Source organism: Chamaea fasciata, unplaced genomic scaffold (genome assembly GCF_029207755.1).
Source record: "Chamaea fasciata isolate MVZ Bird 193981 ecotype frontalis unplaced genomic scaffold, bChaFas1.0.hap1 SCAF_2, whole genome shotgun sequence".
Classification (NCBI taxonomy): Eukaryota; Metazoa; Chordata; class Aves; order Passeriformes; family Sylviidae; genus Chamaea; species Chamaea fasciata.
This window is the reverse complement of record NW_027094087.1, coordinates 53,222,211-53,241,822: the sequence shown is the minus strand read 5'-3', so window position 1 is coordinate 53,241,822 and position 19,612 is coordinate 53,222,211. Positions and strand designations below refer to the sequence as shown.

At 45.2% G+C, this 19,612-nt stretch overlaps 1 long non-coding RNA gene across 2 annotated transcripts; it reads left to right on the top strand.

Moving 5' to 3' along the window:
* The first annotated feature begins 939 nt into the window (after positions 1-939).
* LOC136285947 (uncharacterized) lies at positions 940-6,437 on the top strand. 2 transcript variants are annotated; one of them, XR_010719609.1, is made up of 4 exons: positions 940-997; positions 1,790-1,895; positions 2,467-2,545; positions 3,184-6,437. It is a non-coding gene; the product is annotated as an uncharacterized lncRNA (long non-coding RNA). The 2 variants fall into 2 exon arrangements; XR_010719608.1 differs by having other exon boundaries at positions 2,467-6,437.
* The last annotated feature ends 13,175 nt before the right edge of the window (positions 6,438-19,612 follow it).

The window sequence follows — 19,612 nt, the reverse complement described above, 5'->3', positions numbered from 1 at the left end:
TGTCACCTCTCTGCAGACAGATTTCCCATGGTAAGAATATAGGGGTTTTAAGTTTGGGGTTTTTTTTGACCCACTCAAACTTATGGCTGGTTGGACTCAATGATCTTAGAGGTTTTTTCCAATCTAAGTGATTTTATGATTCTATAAATGATTATATGATTCTATGATTTTGTTTTGTTCTCTAATCAAGTTGAGAGCAACAGCCCAGGAATAGGAAGAGAGATGGGAAAGGAAGGTGATTCTCACACTGGTGGCCATTACTTTTCGTGGCAGACTGTCAGAACAGGGCTTGCAGATGCAGGACTGCCGCAATAAGACAAAACCAACATGAGTTGCATGGGACCCCAAGAGATTCCAGGAGCATGGAAGGGAGCAGCAAGGAGCCTGCAGAGCTCCAGACAGGAGCTTTTCATGTCACACATGCACTTTGAGCTCTGCTCAACCCAGAGCTAAGCTGTGGCATGGCTGAGAAGCACGCACGGCTGGGAAACACTCCCAGTTGGAGCTGCACAACTCTAAATTGTCTCTTTTTATTATCACAACCATCAGAGCAGGTGATGACAACCACTTGCTACGATGACATCTCGCCAGCTGCGAGCGAGCTTGCTTTAAGGCAAGTGCCCTCAGCCCCTTGCTTGAGTCTCACAGGCCAGCTGGAACAAGGGCATCCCAAGCATCCCATGGGACTTGGATGAGGTGACTGAGGCCTCATGGCTCACTGGCCAGGATGGGGCAATGCCAGGTGCTGCACTGGACTTGCCAGACCCCTGCTGGAGGAGATTCTGGCCCATTAACTCCAAGCTCAGCATGGGGCATCTGGCAGCAGCTGGGACAAATCACTGCAGATGACTGCCTTCCCTGTCTCCAGCATCCACCAATGGATGCTGTCACCCGGGGCAGGGACATCAAACCCACTGATAAAACAGGTTCACCAGCTGCTGTTTTTCAGCAGCAGGGATTGAGCTAAGCTAGTCCTGAGTTTGGCTTAGTCTTCATGGTGAGCCCAGGAAGGAGCTTTAAGCTTTCTTCAGCAATTCAAGGAAAAGGGAGAAGGGGCAAGCAAGGAATGAAAGTCAAGGCAAAAGAAAAAGCAGGCAGAGGCAAGAAAAGGCAGGAAAATAAGAGGGATGAGGAGAGGAGAGGAGAGGAGAGGAGAGGAGAGGAGAGGAGAGGAGAGGAGAGGAGAGGAGAGGAGAGGAGAGGAGAGGAGAGGAGAGGAGAGGAGAGGAGAGGAGAGGAGAGGAGAGGAGAGGAAAAAGGGCAAAAGAAAACTAATGAGTGCTCTAGTGCCTACTTCACTGCTTGCCTCAAAGAGTGGATTTAAAGTGCAACCTCAGGCAGTATGAGTATTGGCAATGCTCTATCTAAAGCTAAAACATGATGATGAAAACATAGCAGGAGCAAAAAATATGAGTGTGGACTAACTGAGAGGGGAAGAAGCCTTTTGTAAGCAATTGTTTGCAGATAGTTTTATGATGATTCAATGCAGCTGATGTAAAATCTGGCTCAGTTGAACTGGGTGTCAGCCAGCCTGGTGTGGCTACTGTAATTTAGCTGAAATTGGTATTTTACACCAATTGCTTTATGTGAGGAGAGGTGTACTGCCTTTTGGGCTGTTATCCCTACTGCCAGCCCCAGGCACAAGGGCTGGTTCTGCTCCCCAAGGCCCCTGCCATGTGCCAGTATGGGTGGTTGCCAGGCTTGTCATGAACCAGGTCAGAGAACTGATCCATGGGAAAAAGAGAAAAATGGTGGGAGGTGTTTGTGGTGGTCCTCTTTCTTTTTCCAGGCTGTTTTTCCTGCCACCAGCTAGCTACTGAGAAACCACCAGGGCCTCCCAGAAACCATCCAGCAAACCTTCAGCGACACAGATCAGTATTTCCCCAGCTGCCAAGGTAAATACAAGCAGCGAGGGAGAACAACAGTGGTAAACCCCAAAACCCTGCAAGCTCCCTTCATCCACTTTGCAAAATGGTAGTGACAGGGGCCTCTGTTTGGGGGGAATGCTGGGTGGGTCCCCTCAGAGACCCCCGCAGCAGACCCACGTGCTCGCTCCTGCTCCTCGGCCGGAGAGCTGCTGGCTTTATGAAATGGTGAGCTGTACATCACCACGTCCCTTGTCAGCACTCAGCAAGCTCATATTAAAACAAGAGGGAGGCCAAGTGGATGAGAAACTGAAAGCCTCCCTGCTGGCTATGGGGAATTCCTGCCCTGACAGAAAATCAATGCCAGAGCTACCAAAATTCCTGCCAGATTTCTCTTCTTCCGCATAATAAATGAGAGTTCAGATAATTATCACAGTGGCACAGATTTTAAGTTTTTTTAAACAGTGCTGCATAGAGCATACTTGGTGTTTCCCTGGCATTGCTCTGTCAGTGCAAAAGGAATAGGGCTTCCTTGTGTTTGTAGAGATAAGAGTGCTCCAGGCTACAAAAGATAACTGTGCTTTTTATTTTAATCTTACAGCCGTGACAACAGTGCAGGGGGTCTCTGCTGCAAATATGCTCAACCTGCATTGACTGATGGCTGTAATATCTGAAACCTGGTAGGTTGCTTTGGGGAAAGTGCCAGAATAAGCATCTTTTGCTTAATACAGAATCTCAGAAGTCAGAGATGCAGTCAGATGTAAATACCTGGTTTGGCGGATAATACATTTGGGGTTCTGTTCAAACTCTCACTAGGTTTGCTAATAATTACAGTCACATTTTTGAGTGGTATCAAATATGGGTAGATACATTTGGGTTCTAAAGCTGGAGGGGAAATCCTTGCAGATTATGAGGAGGAAAGAGGACCACTCACTCTTCACCTTCCTTTTACATTTAACTTTTACATTTAACAGTTCAGGCAGAAATTTTAAAATTTCTGTGCAGTCCATTAGAAACCTATATTGATAGGGACCAGAGTAAAACATTGTTACACTTTTAAAATATAGTAGAAATGCAATACACTAAGACAAGTGCAGCTATTAAAACTGCACCTCTTAGACATATTTGACCAATATGCACGTTATTTTGAGCTACAGTTTTTGAATGTTACCTATAGCATTAAAAAAGTAATAAATCCCTCATAATGAATATTATTTAGCATCTATATTTCAGTTCACTCCCCAAAAGGATGCCAAGATATGAAACAATGAATTAGAGGGCAGATGCTTTTCATCAAGTGTCCTTAATCGCTACCCAGGTTGCATTTGTGACAGATCAGCAGGAGACCTCTGCAAAGGACAGTCATGATGATGAAAGATGCCACAGTGATGGGCATGTGAAACATCAGCAGCAACCTGGATAACTGTCACAAGCACAGGTGCAAACCAGTCTATTGCAGCAGTGATTTTTCAAAGTGCCAGCCATGCCCTTGGCCCAAGGAACAGCTTTTTAACTCATCTGTGAGAAGCTAAAAAATGGGAGGAGAACCACAGTAGATGCCTGCTGCTAACAAAGCAGGGGCCATGAGTTGGACTGCTTCAGACCTAAATTGGCTGCCACCTTTCCTTTCCTACGTACCCTTCAAAAATAATGGCTATTGCTGTGTCAGTCCCTTTCTGAACGCTGCCCCATGGGTTTTAATTACAGTTGGCCTCTGAAGGCACAGTATCTGCTCTATTCCTTGATCTGCCGTGATCTTGGTGACACCAGGGACCCTTTTTTGTCACCTTGTCAGACCCCACACGCTTACCATTCTCATTTACAGTGGGTTTTTTTGTAAGATTCAGCAAACTCATGCCCTGGTCCTACAAATTGCTTTTCAAGGAGGAGGAAGCTAACACGGGAAAGTGCAAAGAACCCAATTAAGGAACAAGCACTTAATTTTCCAAACATCTTCTTTTGTCTTTAGATTTACCAGGCCTTGTAAAGGGCATGGGCAGCCTGTTTAGTTGCACTCGGATCTCTTCAGGATGAGTTTGGCTGATGTGGGTTTTTTTATGGGCCACTCTCATGGGTCCCCATAGCAATTTTCCCCAGGAAATACAGGAATGGCTTTGTCACTACTGGATTGTTGTTTTTCCCTTGCGAACCTTTCCTTTCTCCAACTTCTCCTTGAAATGATGGGGGCTATATGTAATAAATCACATGCTTTGGCATAAAAATGCCTGATCTCAACTCAGCTTACCCAGATCAGAAGACATTTTAAGACAAATCACAAGAGTATCCCCTCTGCTTTTGGTATTGATTTAAATTGGGGAGAAAGTAGGAAGATTAAAGATTAAATGGTCTTTTTTAGTCACTGCCAGCCTGCCTGAACAAGGAGCATGGGTGGTATGGGCTGCACCCATCACCTTCAGCCTCTTAACATGGATGCACACACTCTGGGGTCAAAGACTTTTTAAATATCCTTGACCCAGCAGAAAAGCACACATAAACCACGAAATTACTGGCCATGAATCACAAATCCATTATTGGAAAGACAAGTGTCCTTGGAAATTGCTGAGGGACGCAAGCCATCCTTTCAGAATTCTCCAGGGCTCTTGGCGCAACACAGGATGAAAAGGTGACAGGAGCAGCGACGCTCGCCGAGTTATACACCAGAAAATACACCAGCTTCCAACAGCGCCACTGCCTCCGTGCCTGAGTGTCTCCTGGTGACAGACACAGAGAACTGCTAACCACATCAGACTTGAGGTGAGCTCAGAGTTACAGAATCACAAAATATTCTGAGCTGGAAGGGGCCCACAAGGATCACCGAGTCCAGCTCTTAAGAGAGTGACCCATATGGGGGTCAAACCCACAGCCTTGGAGTTATTAGTGCTGTGCTTCAGCCAGCTGAGCTAATCTCAGGGAAGACATCGGGAAGCAGATCTTGTTTCTGGTGCACAGCAAACATCAGCATGTCTGGGATAGAAAGCAGGAAAAGCCACAGTATGTTTGTACCTCTTCTTTGGGTGACAAAAACTGAAGTTATACAAAAATGACACCCGCTTATGCTAATTTAATAACTATGTAGTATCTCTTATATTCAATAAGCTGAGAACTTGTGATTTATCCAAAAGAAAAGGATCTTCTCCAGGTTTCCACACTGCCATGGGTTAACATCCTTCTTCAGATGCTGCCCTAGAAAACATTACCTTCTCCTCTTGAGTTTTCTCCCCATGAGCACTGGTGCCTCTGCCCAGGCAATGGCTCCAACTGCTCAGGCAGGACATGGATCATGGTCCCATCCCAGGTCCCCAGCAAAACCACCCTGCCATCAGAAGGAGGGCCATGGCCTGGGCTGTGTCTCTGCATGCATGTATCTCTCAGGTGCCTGGATAAACCTATCAGCTCGGAGTTGTGTGATGTGTTTCCTTGATGCATCACTATAAAATCGCCAAGAGATCCTGAGGCAGCCTGACATCTGTAATCAGCTGGAGGAGCAGATACTGCTTTGGAAGACGACTTGGCAGGGGAAGGCAGGGTATTTTTTCCCTCACACTTTTTCTCTCTGCCTGGTCACAGCAGGTAATTTGACAATTGTTTAAACTGGCTAGAGAGTAATTGGGTGTTTTTTTTTAAATAAACCTAAGTTGAAATGAAAGAAGACTGTCCAATCTTAAGGCTAGAGTGTAGAAAGGAGGAGGAGAGGGCAAGGTTGTGTAAAATTACACTGTCTGAGAAAGTCACAGGGATTTAACTGCTTACAATCCCATTAGGCTTGTGCTGAAGAAGGCAAATCTGGTTTAAGCTGGAGGAGGGTTTCCAAAGCCTCTGCCATGACAAGGAGCCTCGAGCAACTCCTGCCTGGCTGATGTTTACAGCAGACACCCAGTACTTTTTGGGGTGGTAGCTACTGCCCTGCACTGCCTTGCTTGTTCCTATGGCCAATCCCCCCATCCTGTCCCAATCACAGTTATTTGGATGCAATAGAGCATTGCCCTAGAGCTGGAAACGTCCAGCCCAAAGATTTACAGTACTGTCTTGTCCTCTCCAGTGTGCCAGGGAAGGGGGACAACCCTCTGGGGCGGCCAGTTTTCGGCCAGCATGGTAGCCTGGGATATGTCATGTTGGCTGTGAGGTGTCACACAGCTGTCCCCAAAGGGCACTGCTGTGGCCTGCTGCAAAGGGAGATGATGGGCAGAGCTCGAGTCTTATGGGAAGATTTGGATTCCTGACATGATGTCATGGGTCATGACAGGTCCCGAGATGTCGGGCTGGGTGAGCTCTGACAGGTTTGTGCAGGTATGAGGAGCATCACTGCTCGTGTAGGGCTGTGGGTTTCATGCTAAGAGCCAGCTCCAAGCAAGGTGTTGAGCTGTGGAGTGGCAGTTTAATCCCTTGTGGGAGCTGAGATTGCACAAGTTATTTGGGAAGATGAAAGCTAATCTCAGATGGAATCAGAAGTGCCAAAGGAACTGTAGCCAGCCCTCATTTCAGCAACACCACACTGCAGTGCTCATTTCATCCAAGGAAGAAAAATCTCTTTGAGCCTGAATAACCTAACATCAATCACTATGGAGTGTTTGATTCAATACCTGTTTACTATTTTACTTTAAATATTTTAAAAGAACTAGATAGGAAGTCATTTGTATCTTTCTCACATCCAAATTGCAAGAACATGATACTTTTGCAATACTCCAACCGATGGAGTTGTAACTGAAACTGTTAGTTAACTCTTTCTCAATATTAACATTCCAAGAAGCAAAACAAGTATCAAGACAAAAAGCAAAAAGGCTGAGTGAAGAACATTTACACTATCATTTGTCATATGTTAGTCTTCAAATGGCCACCACCATTCTCATTATTGTGCATATTATGATTAATAATTAGCTGCTCAATGTTCAGGAATGCTCTGAGCTTATTTCTCAGGCTTCCCTTACACAATTGATATGTCCTGAAGAGTTAACTGCTATATGAAATTCAGTTGCAGATGATGCACAGAAATTTCAGAAAATCTGGCGAATAACTTCAAAATTAACGAGGGATAAAGATAAGAAAATGTGGAGTGGGCAAATCAACATTTGGAGATGATAAGACATTTTTGTTAGTATTTTATTGTGACTTTCCATTCTAGACAGAGTACAGACTTTAGATGTCCTTGTTAGTATGTCTGCATGCTTCAGAAAGCAGAAATTGCAAAACACTTTTGTTTTGATTCTTACATTTTCCTCTCTCAGTCTTTTTAGGGGCTTCATCTGCCTGTACTATCTCGAGCAGCCTTAGGACAGGAAGGTTAGCTGGGCATAGCTCGCTGCCCTCTCAAGGCTAAAACTGGAGGTAAAGACCCTTCTTAGATACCTGGATTCAGTCTTGCTTCTTACAGCACAGCATTTTTTGCTGATTTAGCATGGGTGAGCACATAGAATCACAGAGTTGTTTGTCTTGGAAAAGGCCTCTAAGATCAACTGTTAATCCAGTACTACCAAGTACAACACTAAACCATGTCCCCACTTGCCACATCTGCACATCTTTTAAATACCTCCAGGAGTGGGGGCTCCACCACTTCCCTAAGCAGCCTGTTCCAATGCCTGACAATCTTTTCAGGAAACAAATTTTTCCTAGTATCCAATCTAAACCTCCTGTGGTGTAACTTGAGGCCATTTCCTCTTTGTCCTTCACTAGTTGCTTGGGAGAAGAGACTGACCCCCACCTGGCTACACCATACTTTCAGGTAGCTGTAGAGAGTGATAAGGTCCCTCCTGAGCCTCCTTTTCTCCAGGTGCCATGCCATGCACAGTCCCAGATCCCTTCAGGATCCCATAGCAGCCAGTCATTGTTTTGTAATGGAAATGTCCTTTAGAGGCTGCACCACACCAAGGTCCCGATCCAGAAGGGGATTTAGTGGCTATGGTTAGCTCAGCCCACAGTTCCTGAGCCCTAATCCAGAAATGTGAACCTCAAAATCCTGTGCAAGCTGCTGCTGAAGCTTGGAGAGAACTCAGACTTGGGGACATGGCCTCAGTGCATGTCACACCTAGAAAGCAGAGGCATCAGGAGCCAGCGACCTGCAGTCCAGCCAAGCCCTCCCTGCAGGGGTGCTGCTGGAGACCTGCTTTGGGTGATGGCTTATTGTGCTGAGCACAGCTTCTTGTCCCACTGAACGTAGCTGTCCTCCTGTCATGGCCAGGCATGGACTATCAGAAGGTTACCCTAAACTGCAGAGGAACAGCTTCAGACAGCAGCAAAGGGGGGTGAGCTGAGGAAGCACCTTCTCCGCTTACATAAGAGGTGCAATTTAAAGCAAAGCCCTGAGCCTGTCTTTGCTAAAGGTCTCCCGGCTCATTGTACTGAAGCTTCTCCGAGACCCCCTCTCCATCACAATCTGCAGTACCTGAACCACAGAGGCATCTGCCTCTGGGCACAGCCTTCTCTTCTTGGACAAGTTAATTGCAAAAATGTCTTATTTGAGCTAAAACCAATGGCTTAATTACATTGTATAGCCACAATATATCTTTATAAATGTAAACAAATGCATATAATATATAAATACAGATTTGTGTTCATTATGTAGTGAACACATAAATGCTCTACATGTGTATATATATATTTATATAATCTTCATAGATTTTGTTTATGTGGACACATTATATGCAAAATATGTATTTGTCTATGGTAGCTTTTGCATTTTATGTACTTAGTGTTGCACTTTCCCTTCAGTTGTGGGTGGAGAGGCTTTGACGCTGTGCTGGGTGCATCTTTGGAACACAGCATGCAGAAAGGGAAACACAGCCCAGTTCTGATTGGATTAATCCACCCTGAGTGATGCTTCAAATTCCTCCTGTAAACATCACTTCGAGGCTCCGATAGAAGAGAGGCAGAGGTTTGTGGAAGAGGGGACCACTTTCTTGGAGACGGGACTGGTGGTTTTGCAATGTGTTCCTGGCAGAAGGAGAGAAGAGAGCGATGGTGAGTCTGCATGTCTGTGCAGTGGAGTCCTGGATGCTGGATGTGCTCAACCCACACTGGGAGGCACAGATACTCATGAAGAGGAGAAAGGGTGAGGTAAGATGCCAAGGGAGGTTTGTGCATGCTGAGGCTTGGGCAGGGATGGATTCCTGGTGCTACAGGTCATCTGCCACAGGACACTGTGGGCAGATGTGCCAAGAGGAAAGTGACCATGCAAAGTTTGGGGCACCTTGGAGATGACCAGGTTTCTCCCCCTGGCATCCAGGAAGAGAGATTCCTCCTCAGTCAGGTAAATACTCCTAAAGCAACAAAAAGGTGTTGGTTTTGTTGTGGATCAGAACAGAGGGAGGAAAAAAAATCAAAAACCTGGAAATATTTGTGACAAGCTCCCTGTTCTTGCAAGGGAAGATTGATTCCCTTCCCAGCGGGAAGCATGTGGTGTGGTGGTGCCGTGCAAGAGGCACGGTCAGCAGCACATCCTTGTCCTGCTCAGCTTCACACCCCGGATGGGGTCTGCCCCTGGGCAGAGCATGGTCAGGAAGGGCCAGATCTGGTCCTGGATAGCCCACCTGAGCTGTGCTGCTGTGAGCAGAGGGAAGCCATCTGGCTGGGACAGAGGGAGAGAGCCTGTGGCTGCTGTGCCACGTGTGAGGTTCCTGTCTGCCATGCAGAAACTTGGCTGTGCAGAGCTGTTTAGGAGGGCTTTGCCGTGCTTGAAAGGAAAGGGCAATTATCTGCCCTGCCAGTGAGTTCTCAGGTTTATGTATAGCCCCATGCCTTCCCCTAAACAAGCTTCAATGCAGAAATTGCAAAGCTGAAGAGATCCTCTGCAATTAGGGGAGAAGACATCCCTCTTTCAGCTAACAGGAGAAAAAGAGCCGAATGAAACCCTGTATTGTTAATGTGCTCCGGCTTAGTCAGAGGGGAGGGTAATAAACAAGGCAGACTTGGTTGGGATAAAAAAAGCGTCGAGTATGGCGAGATTATGAAACAATAGGTACTGATAGAGAGGCAGCACAGAGCCAGCCACAGAGCAGAAGCTTTACTGAATGCCTGGGTCTGAATGAATCCTAATGATAATCACGGGCTACAAGGCAATTTATTTAAATAACGTGCCTCCTGCTTCCTCCCAGCCCGGCAGAATGAGTCCATACATGTTAATTGCTTCATTTTGAGGAGAAAACTCCTCTCTGTGTGGCAATATTATATATTTTAATTTTTGCTGTTTATTTACTCTGCCCTTCTCCAAGCCTTTTGCTGTCTATGAAGGCATCTGCTGCTGTCATTTTGTATTTCAAACAAAGGTGTTTGCATCGAAGCTCTGAAGCAGTTACAGGGAAAAAATGGAAAGGATGGATTGGATGAGTGAGGTTTTAGAAGGGATGAAGAATTGTTGAGCCAACCTACAGGTCACTGATAAGCACCCCTTCACCACAAGTCCTCTGAGCTTTGTGAGAGGTTGGGACAGGCTGCAGCTTGACCTTCTCTCAAGCACCCTGCTCCTTTCCAAGCAAAATGCTGGTGTGCAGGCTGAAGCACACCCAGGAATGTGTCACTTAAGATTAACATCAACTGCATTCACCGGGCATGTGCACTGGAGAGCCTGGCATGCTTATGGTTTATTAGAGAGCAATAATCATCATCATCATCATCATCATCTGGAATTTTAGCAAGATTCCTCACTGCTCACTTCCTCAAATGTTCCATTTCATCCCTGGAGCAGAAGGAGACTGCCACTCCCAGCAGCTGCATTACCATGGTACTGGTGGGAGGAGAAGCAGAGGCAGTGGCACCTTTTAGGGCATCTACAGCCAGACTTCTTGGTGCTGCTGTTGAACTTAAACCTGACTCTCCTCTTCTCTCCCTACCCCCACTCCATTTCCCCCAAGAGCCTTTCTTGAAGGGTGGTTAAACCATTATTGTTACAAATTTTTTGTTGTGTCTTCAACGTCCAAAGAGGAGCAGGAAATTCTATCCCAGCTGCTTTTGTGCACAGTAGTTTAAAGGTGTGAATTAGCACCCTCTAAGTTGAATTTCCTCTCATGTGGCCTTTGTTCCCATTTGACTGTGAGTCCATCGTCTCCTCCTCGCAGACTGCTGCATTAGCTCATTTAATTTACATAGGTTTTAAAAACGGTTTTCACAAGGGTCATCTAAAGATGTGGTTGTGAAGGTCACCCTGTTCCAAAACAACTTATTCCCCAGAATACCTCCCACTAAAGTTTGCTGACTAAAATGCCACTACCACTCTGTGGGATACTTACGAAGGGGTCATGATTATTTAAAAAATTCAGTAGAACATACTGGGGATAAAAAAAGCAGGAATGCCTTTTGAAAATGCAAAGACTGTTGCTAGTAGCTAATTTTGCAGGTCTTACAACTTACCTGAAAGCAGCAGGATTGCTATTTGTTTCCTGCAATTTAAAAAAAACACACACACAAAAAAGGGGGGGTTTCCTCATTAATATCATTAAGGGCATCAGGAAGTATTACAACAGAGACATATCCAAATGGCAAAAAGTATCCATGTGCAATAACATGTATGACTATTAAATATTATTTAGAATAATGCCTTTATTATGGGTTGGGGATGTTGCTGTGGCCCTTCAAGGAGATGTCACAGAGGAAGGTGTGCCTGGGAGAAGCACTGCCTGGAGAACAGATTAACCTTGGGACTTCTGCTATTTGGCTGCTGCAGCCTCATATAGTAGCAAAGTGCTGGAGAAGAAAGTCCCTGCTCGTTGCTGTCACTCACTATCCTGTTGTGAAGCTGGCACGAAGAATCATATTTCCAGATAACTCCCAGGCTGGCCTCTGCCTGCACTGCAGGAAAAAGGCTGGGTGTCATTGTACAGGTGACTGCTGGGTCCAGAAAATCGTTACCAAGATCATCTCCTTTCTAGCTACAGGACTGAAGATGGTCCACAGAGCTCAATCATCACATATCCTGCACAACCCCGGTGTTCAGACTGTACTGAAAAATGTATAATCCATTTTGGTTCCAAGTTTTAACAAGCTTTTAGCTACAACTAATAATAGAATCATAGAATCACAGAATATGGAGTTGGAAGGGACCCACAAGGATCACTGAGCCCTGCACAGGACACCCCAAGAGTTACACCAGGTGCCTGAGAGCGCTGTCCAAATGCTTCTTGAACTCTGTCAGGCTGGTGCTGTGACCACTTCCCTGAGAGCTGTTCCAGTGCCCAATCACCCTCTGGGTGAAGAACCTTTCTCTAATCTCCAACCTAAACCTTCCCTGACACAACTTCAGGCCACTCCCTCGGGTCCTGTCACTGGTCATGAGAGTGAAGAGATCAGCAACTGCCCCTCCACTTCCGCTCATGAGAAAGCTGCAGACTGGGATGAGCTCTCCCCTCAGTCTCCCTTCTCCAGGCTGAACAGAGCAAGTGACCTCAGCCACTCCTCATATGGCTTCCTCTCAAGGACCTTCATTACATTCGTAGCCCTCTTTTGGACACTCCTACTAGCTTAATGTCTGTCTTATATTGTGGCACCCAAAACTGCCCCCAGCACTCGAGGTGAGGCTGCCCCAGTGCACAGCAGAGCAGGACAATCTCCCCTCCCTTGCCTGACTGGTGATACTGTGCCTGATGCACCTCAGGACAAGGCTGTTCCTCCTGGCTCCCAGGGCACTGCTGGCTCATGTTCAGCTTGCCACTGATCAGAACCCCCTGGTCCCTTTCCTCAGTGCTGCTCTCCAGCCTCTCAATCCCCACTCTGTCTGTACATCCAGGGCTGTCCCATCCCAGTTGCAGAATCTGGCACTTTTGCTTGTTGAACTTCATATGGTTGGTGACTGCCCAGACCTCTGATTTGTCAAGGTCTCCCTGCTGGGCCTCTCAATCCTCAAGGGAGTCAGCAGCTCCGCCCAATTTAGTGCTGTCAGCAAACTTAGTATCCCTTCCAGTTCTGCATCTGAGTAATTACCAAAGATGTTGAAGACCACAGGGCTGAGGACAGAGCCTTGTGGAACCCCACTAGTGACAGGTTTCCACTCTGATGTCACCCCATTTACTACAACCCTGTGTACCTGACCCATGAGCCAGCTGCTCACCCATTACATTGTGTGTTTATCCAGCTGTGTGCCAGATAGTTTATCCAGAAGGATACTGTGAGACAGCATCGAAGGCTTTGCTGAAGTCCAAGATTATATCCACTGGCTTTTCAAGATCACCAGGGTGGGTTACCCTGTTGCAGAATGATGTTAGGTTTGATAAGCAGGACTTTACCCCCCATGAAGCCATGCTGGCTATGACCAATGACTGTGTCATCCAGGTGTTTTTCAAAAACTCCCAGAAAAATCTTTTCCATGATTTTACTGGGACTGGTCTGGACATCTTTGTAGATGGCCAAAGCAACTTGGTGGGAGATCAGGATTTGTGCTTATTCCTCTCCTCAGAGGTTAAAAAAAACAGAGCCAGGCGAAAGCAAGCCCTGGGCCTAGGTAGGGCATCCAGCTAACTAAGGGAATGTGTTAGATATGTTTTCTGGAGCACATGGACACAAAGAAGTGCAGTCTGGCTGCAAGCCAGGCCAACTCCATATGATGACAAGATCATGCAGCCCAAGAGAGGAACTGGGCAGCAACTGCTGAAGCTTAACTTAGTCGAGTTGCAGAATGACTCCAGGCTCTAGGAGGAGTCCAAGCCACTGAGCAATTCACCAGCCAAGCTAACACCAGCAGCTGCAGATCCTTCCACATCAATGCAACAGGGTTTGCACTGGTAGAAATCATGTGCGTCGCTAGATTCAGACACAGGAAAATAAGAAACGAAGAGAAACAAAGGTCAGGAACAGAGATGGCTCTAAAAGGGAAGTTTCTTATGGACCAATCCTGAAAGCAACAGTCAGGCACTGACAACAAGGCACAGCTATGCAGTTCATTGCTACACAAGGTCACAGTTTACCTTCCCCCACAACCGCCCGCAGTGGGAGGCTCATTGTGGAGCGACAGATGCAGAGCTGAATTGACAGCCAAACCTGGGGGATCTGGCTGTTTCCCCAGGATGGATCTGACATCCCTGGCTCTTAGGATGAAGACAAAGGGTGAAATATTATGATTGCCATTCCACAGAGGAGAACAAATAGCAGCATCATCAAGGCAATCTGCACGACAGGGCAGCCTTATCAGCTCTGGAATAGCAGTGTGCTATCCTGAAAAGCACGTCTAGCAAGGACAGGGCTATTTCAGTAAAACTGGTTTGTGGGGTTTTTTTGGGTTTTTTTTTTAGCAGTGTAACACCCTTCTGAATGCAGTGAGCAGTGATGCAGCTACAAGCAATGTTTTTGACAGTTTAACACTCACTAGCTCAGAAGCTCCTTCCCACTTGCACGGCTGTGTTAGGTGGGGATACCAGCCCTCCCCTCTCCTCACTGACAAAGCTGGCCTGCTTCACCCGATTGAGACTTCCTGTGTGACCTGGGACAAAATACTTAGGGTAGAGTTTTACCAGAGCCTTGCTGGTGTGGGCAAGGTGTGCTTTCACACCAACTACAGTCACCATCTCCTTCTTTCCCACCCCACCATGACAGCAGCAGCAGCAGCAAACACAGAAAATGCTGAGGATTTTGGTTCTGTCCTCACCATTTGGTCCAGCTCTGGCCCCCTTCCCCAGAGCCCAAACTTTCAATGTGCTTATGCTGCTGAGAAGCCTCGAGGCAGCTCTGTTTGCTTCCTTTTCCCAACGAGCATGGCTGTGTAAGGCAAACTTACAGCAATACATGGAGAATAGGAAAAAAAGGCCATCTGTCACTACTGCTCACTCCGTCTGAGGAAATAATTCAAGCAGCATCAGCAGAGATCTTTTGCTGCGTGACATGCATCTCCCACAGGGATTTTAGCTGACAGGATTATGTTGACCATCGTTTTTTTGAATAGAGACAAAGTTTCCTAGAATTTGGTAACTGTCAGCCTGCAACAAATAAATGGTTGGTGTATCACTTATTTTAACACTAGTGGGAAAATAGGGTTTTAGAGCAGATGCAAAAAAGATTATGAATTGAAAGAGAACTGAAGAAATGGACTACAAGCAACCCAATCCTTTCCTAAAGAAATCTCTGGGAAAATACACTCTTTAAGATAATTTAGATGGCCCTCCCATTTACTGTAACATCTGAAGGTGTGTTCACACTCCCTACTCGGGGAGCTTAATTTAGGAGTTATAACTACTACACTCAAATTAGTCATGAGTGACTCACACTGCTCAGACTTGATTCCTCAGACAATGGAGAGATGGAGTTGTGACAGGCATTAGGGTACAAGCAGTCTGAACATGGCCTTGACTGCCTCACCTTCCTTCAATGTATTCTCCTGACAATCCTCTGAAGAGGGAAGCGCTACTTCCATCCTACACACAGGAAAAGATGACTTTGTCTGGAGCAAGCTACCAATTTGCATGAAAAATGCCTCTTCCACCAGCTTATCTCGATTTTGCCAGCATTTACTTTGGCCAAGAGTAGCACTTCCACACAAAATCCTCACTGAACTACTGCAATCATTATTCAGTATAATACTTGTTCACTTATGTAAAGGTCATAAGCCCTCCTATATTGAGTACAGATATTTTAAGGGAAAAGGGAATTTAGATTTCTCAACAATGGGGATTTTAATGTGTACTGCTTGCCAATAAAATGAGCACATCCAAGAAAAATGATTCAAGTTTTCACGTTTGAAGCTAGGAAGTGTCTTGTCTACTAAACATGCCAGAGTTTTCCACAGATGTGACTTGGCTTCAATTTTTGCTCTCCCTAAATTATCTTGAATTAAATTGCAGGCACAATGCAACCTAAATACATATACACAAAGATACAAATTATTTTCTTGGCATGCTCTGGAATTAAGGAATAGTGACCTTAATTTTATTTAAGCACTTCACACTAAATTTCTGGTATTTTAGCAGTTGACTCCCCATGAGAATGTTCTTTCAATCTCATTGAATCCCCAACCCACCTCTCTTGACTGCAGCAAAGGAAATTCAAGTGTCTAAGAAATGATTCCTCTTCCCTGGAAGTGTCAGACGTTAGGACGATGTGGAGGGACAAAAAGCTCTTCTGCTGACTCATCCTGGCAGCCAGATCAGATGAGCTTTCTTAGCTCCAACACAGAGCTAGAAAAGGAGCAAGGAAAAACTGAAATGTCTGGATGAGGAAACTAAAATAAAGAAAATAATAAATGGCTCTTGCACAAGCCAGATGAAGTGCGAAATGGTACTTCTAACTCTTTGTTCTTACAAATATTCAACAAACAAAAATTCAACATTCAAGCCATCAAGATTTGCCTCAACAGAGAGCTTACACATGAAGCACTCAAGAAAAGCAAAGGTACAAATCACTGTACACCTGAGAGCTCTCCCTAATCCTTTGTACTTTTGTCTAGAAATCTCTATCATTGAAGTGCTGGAGTGTATCCAAAGAAGGGCAACATAGCTGTGTTGTAGGGCCTGGACCACAAGTCTTTTGAGCAGTGTCTGGGGAGCTGGGGGTGTTTATCTGAGAAAAGGAGGCTCAGGGGGGACCTTGTTGCCCTCTGCAACTGCCTGAAAGGAGGGTGGAGCCATGTGGGGGTCAGTCTCTTCTCCTATGTAACAAGTGACAGGACAAGAGGAAACATCCTCCACTTGTACCAGGGGAGGTTTTGATTGGATACTAGGGAAAATTTCTTCCCTGAAAAGGTGGTCAACCTTTGGAACAGACTGCCTAGGGAAATGGTGGAGTCCTCATTCCGGCAAGTAGAACATGTAGATGTGGCACACAGGGACAAGGTTTAGTGGTGGAATCAGCAGTGCTGGTTGGGCTTGATTATCTTAGAAGTCTCTTCCAACCTAAGTGATTCTATAATTCTATGAAAACTATTTTATTGCAGAACTGGGCAAGGGAAAGAACAGTGAAGGGGAGTGAAGAGGCACTTAGATTTGTTCCAAATCTTTCATCACAGGCTTCCTTTAAGTACCTCAGTGGTTTAGTTTTGGACACATTTATGCAAGCAATTCTTCCCTAAAGCAAGAGGTATTCCATTTTCAGAGGCAACAGTAGTTTTGAACACCTTAGGTTACTTGGGGGGCTGGATCCTTGGGCCTTAAAGCCTGGATTCAGAGAGAAAGGTATAAAACAACGTTTTACTGATTTCCTTGTGGACCTCTGTGGAACTTTATGTGGCTGACTGTGGCTCAGTCAGCCAGGAGCTCGACTGGTTGCCAGCATGCAAGGCAACATCAACACAAACTGATAAGAAAGATGAGTGAGGACATAAAAATAATCTAAGAAGTCAGTTGAAGTAAAGAAATTCCCACTATAGAACCTGGTTCCTTCTGTTGTTTTTGCACACAGCTGTAGGAACAGCAGTGCACTCCCAAGAAAGCCTGAGGAAAGGAAAAACAGCCTGAATATTCATGGAAGTCTGTATTCTCATGAACATCTGCACCTGAATACCATGTTCTGCCATCTCTGAATGCTCTTGTGGAGCGTGGGATTAGAACTGTGCTGAATGGCATTAAAGAGACCCAGTGCACAGCATGAAGTTTCTCTTTGCAGACAATGCATGGTACTGGATCCTGATTTTTTGTGGAAGAGCACCTTTTCAGGAAATCCTTGACAGGTGTTTCTAGCCTTCTAGTATCTAATTAGGATTTTAATCTTGTTGGAATAGTACTACCTGATTTCATCTACCCCAGAAGCATCACAGGCAGTTCCAGTATTATAAAAATAACAACTCCTCTGATGTACATGTAACCTGTATTATGTGTCCTGTCACTTCTATCAATTTGTGGATGCAACAATAAAGTCTTTTTCAGATTTCATATCTTGCTGCCACAGCATAATGTCAGAAGGAGTCAGGAAACATTAGTTAATACAAAGTTTTGTACTCAAAGACACAGGGTGTCAAAATCATAACATTCAAAGATTAAGAAAACATTTTGGGTATAAACAATTAGTGGAAATACCTCGACCATTTCACTGGGAAATATGATTCATTCTTGTAAAAATAAATTTGCTACTAGTAAATATATTCCTAAATCTTAACTGAAATTTACTTTTTACTGAAATGCAACTTTTAGAAATGGGTATTGCATCCCATTTCTTTGGGCAAAGCTGGGACTGGGAACACTTCTGAGTAAACATCTGGATTCATTGCCAAGTGCTGATATGACAGTCTGAGACACAAGTTAACTCACATTCTATTTCTGTGGCCAATGGAGTTAAATCTAGCCTTGCTTCTTCTAAGAACTCTCATCAAAAAACTTATTTTCAGGTGAAATTTGGTCTTTCTTTCCATTTTGATTAATAGATTATAGTAAGATTTTATAAAAAGATTTTATAAGATTTTTTTCACCTTTTCCTTTTTTTTTTTTTGTGGTTTTCCTGTGGCATCAATTATAAAACAAGTCTTCTGATTTTGACAGAAGAGACGCAGTTACATCGTGCAGTATTACAAATGCATCTTTTTTCTGTTTAAGATGAGAAACGAGCAGATTTAAGTCACAAAAGCAGGCTCTTTCCATATTTTTGGTGGATGTAACAGATACTTTGAGTATTTTATATATACCAAAATGTCTTCCATTCAAATACCAACTTTGATGAAGACAGCCTCCTCTCCATTTTAAAGCAAGTCTACATTAAGCTCAAGGTAGCATCTTCTACTGTTAAATATTCTTAACCACAGCAGTCTTCAGAGAGAGTTGTTTGCTGGATGCAGTTAGATACAGCGATTAGAATTTTTTTTAAAATACTTCCTCCTTTACCCATGAACATAAGAAATATAATTCCAGGTGAAGCATTTGAATGAATTCAGATTGGATGAGCTGGGAAGGGATCCCCAGACATCATCTGGTCCAACCCTCCTGCTCATGCAGGGCCACCTAGACCCAGTTACCCAGGACCACGTCCAGCTGGCTTTTGAATGGCTCCAAGGATGATGACTCCACAACCAGTCTGGCCAAGCTATGCCAGTGCTCAGTCATCCTGACAGTAAAAAATGTTTCCCGATGTTCAGAGAGAACCTCCTGCATGTTTCTGCCCATTGCCTTTAGTCCCGTCACTGTGATCCTCTGCAAAGAGCCTGGCTCTGCATTCTTTTCACATTCCCTTCAGGTGTCTTACATGCACTGAACAAATCCCCCTGAGCCTTCTCTTCAGGTTGAACAGTCTGAGCTTTCCCAGCCTTGCCTCATAGGGAAGATGATTCACCCTTAATCATTTTTGTGGCCCTTCTTCAGTCTCTCTCCAGTGTGTCTCTGTCTCTTTTGTACCAAGGAGTCCAGGACTGGACACAGCAGTCCAAGTGTGGCCCCACCAGGGTGGCGTAAAGGCAAAGGATCACCTCCATTAACCTGCTGGCAATATTTTGGGGAACGCAGCCACAGATGCCAATCACTTTCTTTGCTGCAAGGGCACACTGTTGGCTCAGTTCACCTTTCTGTCCACCAGGACCCACAGGTTCCTTTCTGCCAAGCTGCTTCCTGGATGGATAGCCCTCAGCCTGTTCAGATAGATGGGGTTTTTTCTTCCCAACTGCAGGACTTTGCGCTCCTCCTTGTTGAACTTCACAAGTTTCCCATCAGCCCATTTCTCCAACTTGTTGTGGTCCCTCTGGATGGCAGCACAACCCTCTGGCGTATCAGCCAATCCTTTCAAGTTTGTGTCAGCTGCAAACTCACTAAAGGTACACTCTGCACCATCAACCAGAACATTTATGAGGATGTTAAGGAGGACCAGAGCCACTACTGACCCTGGAGTGCTGGTTCCTGGCCTCCAACTAAACTTAGTGCCACTGACCT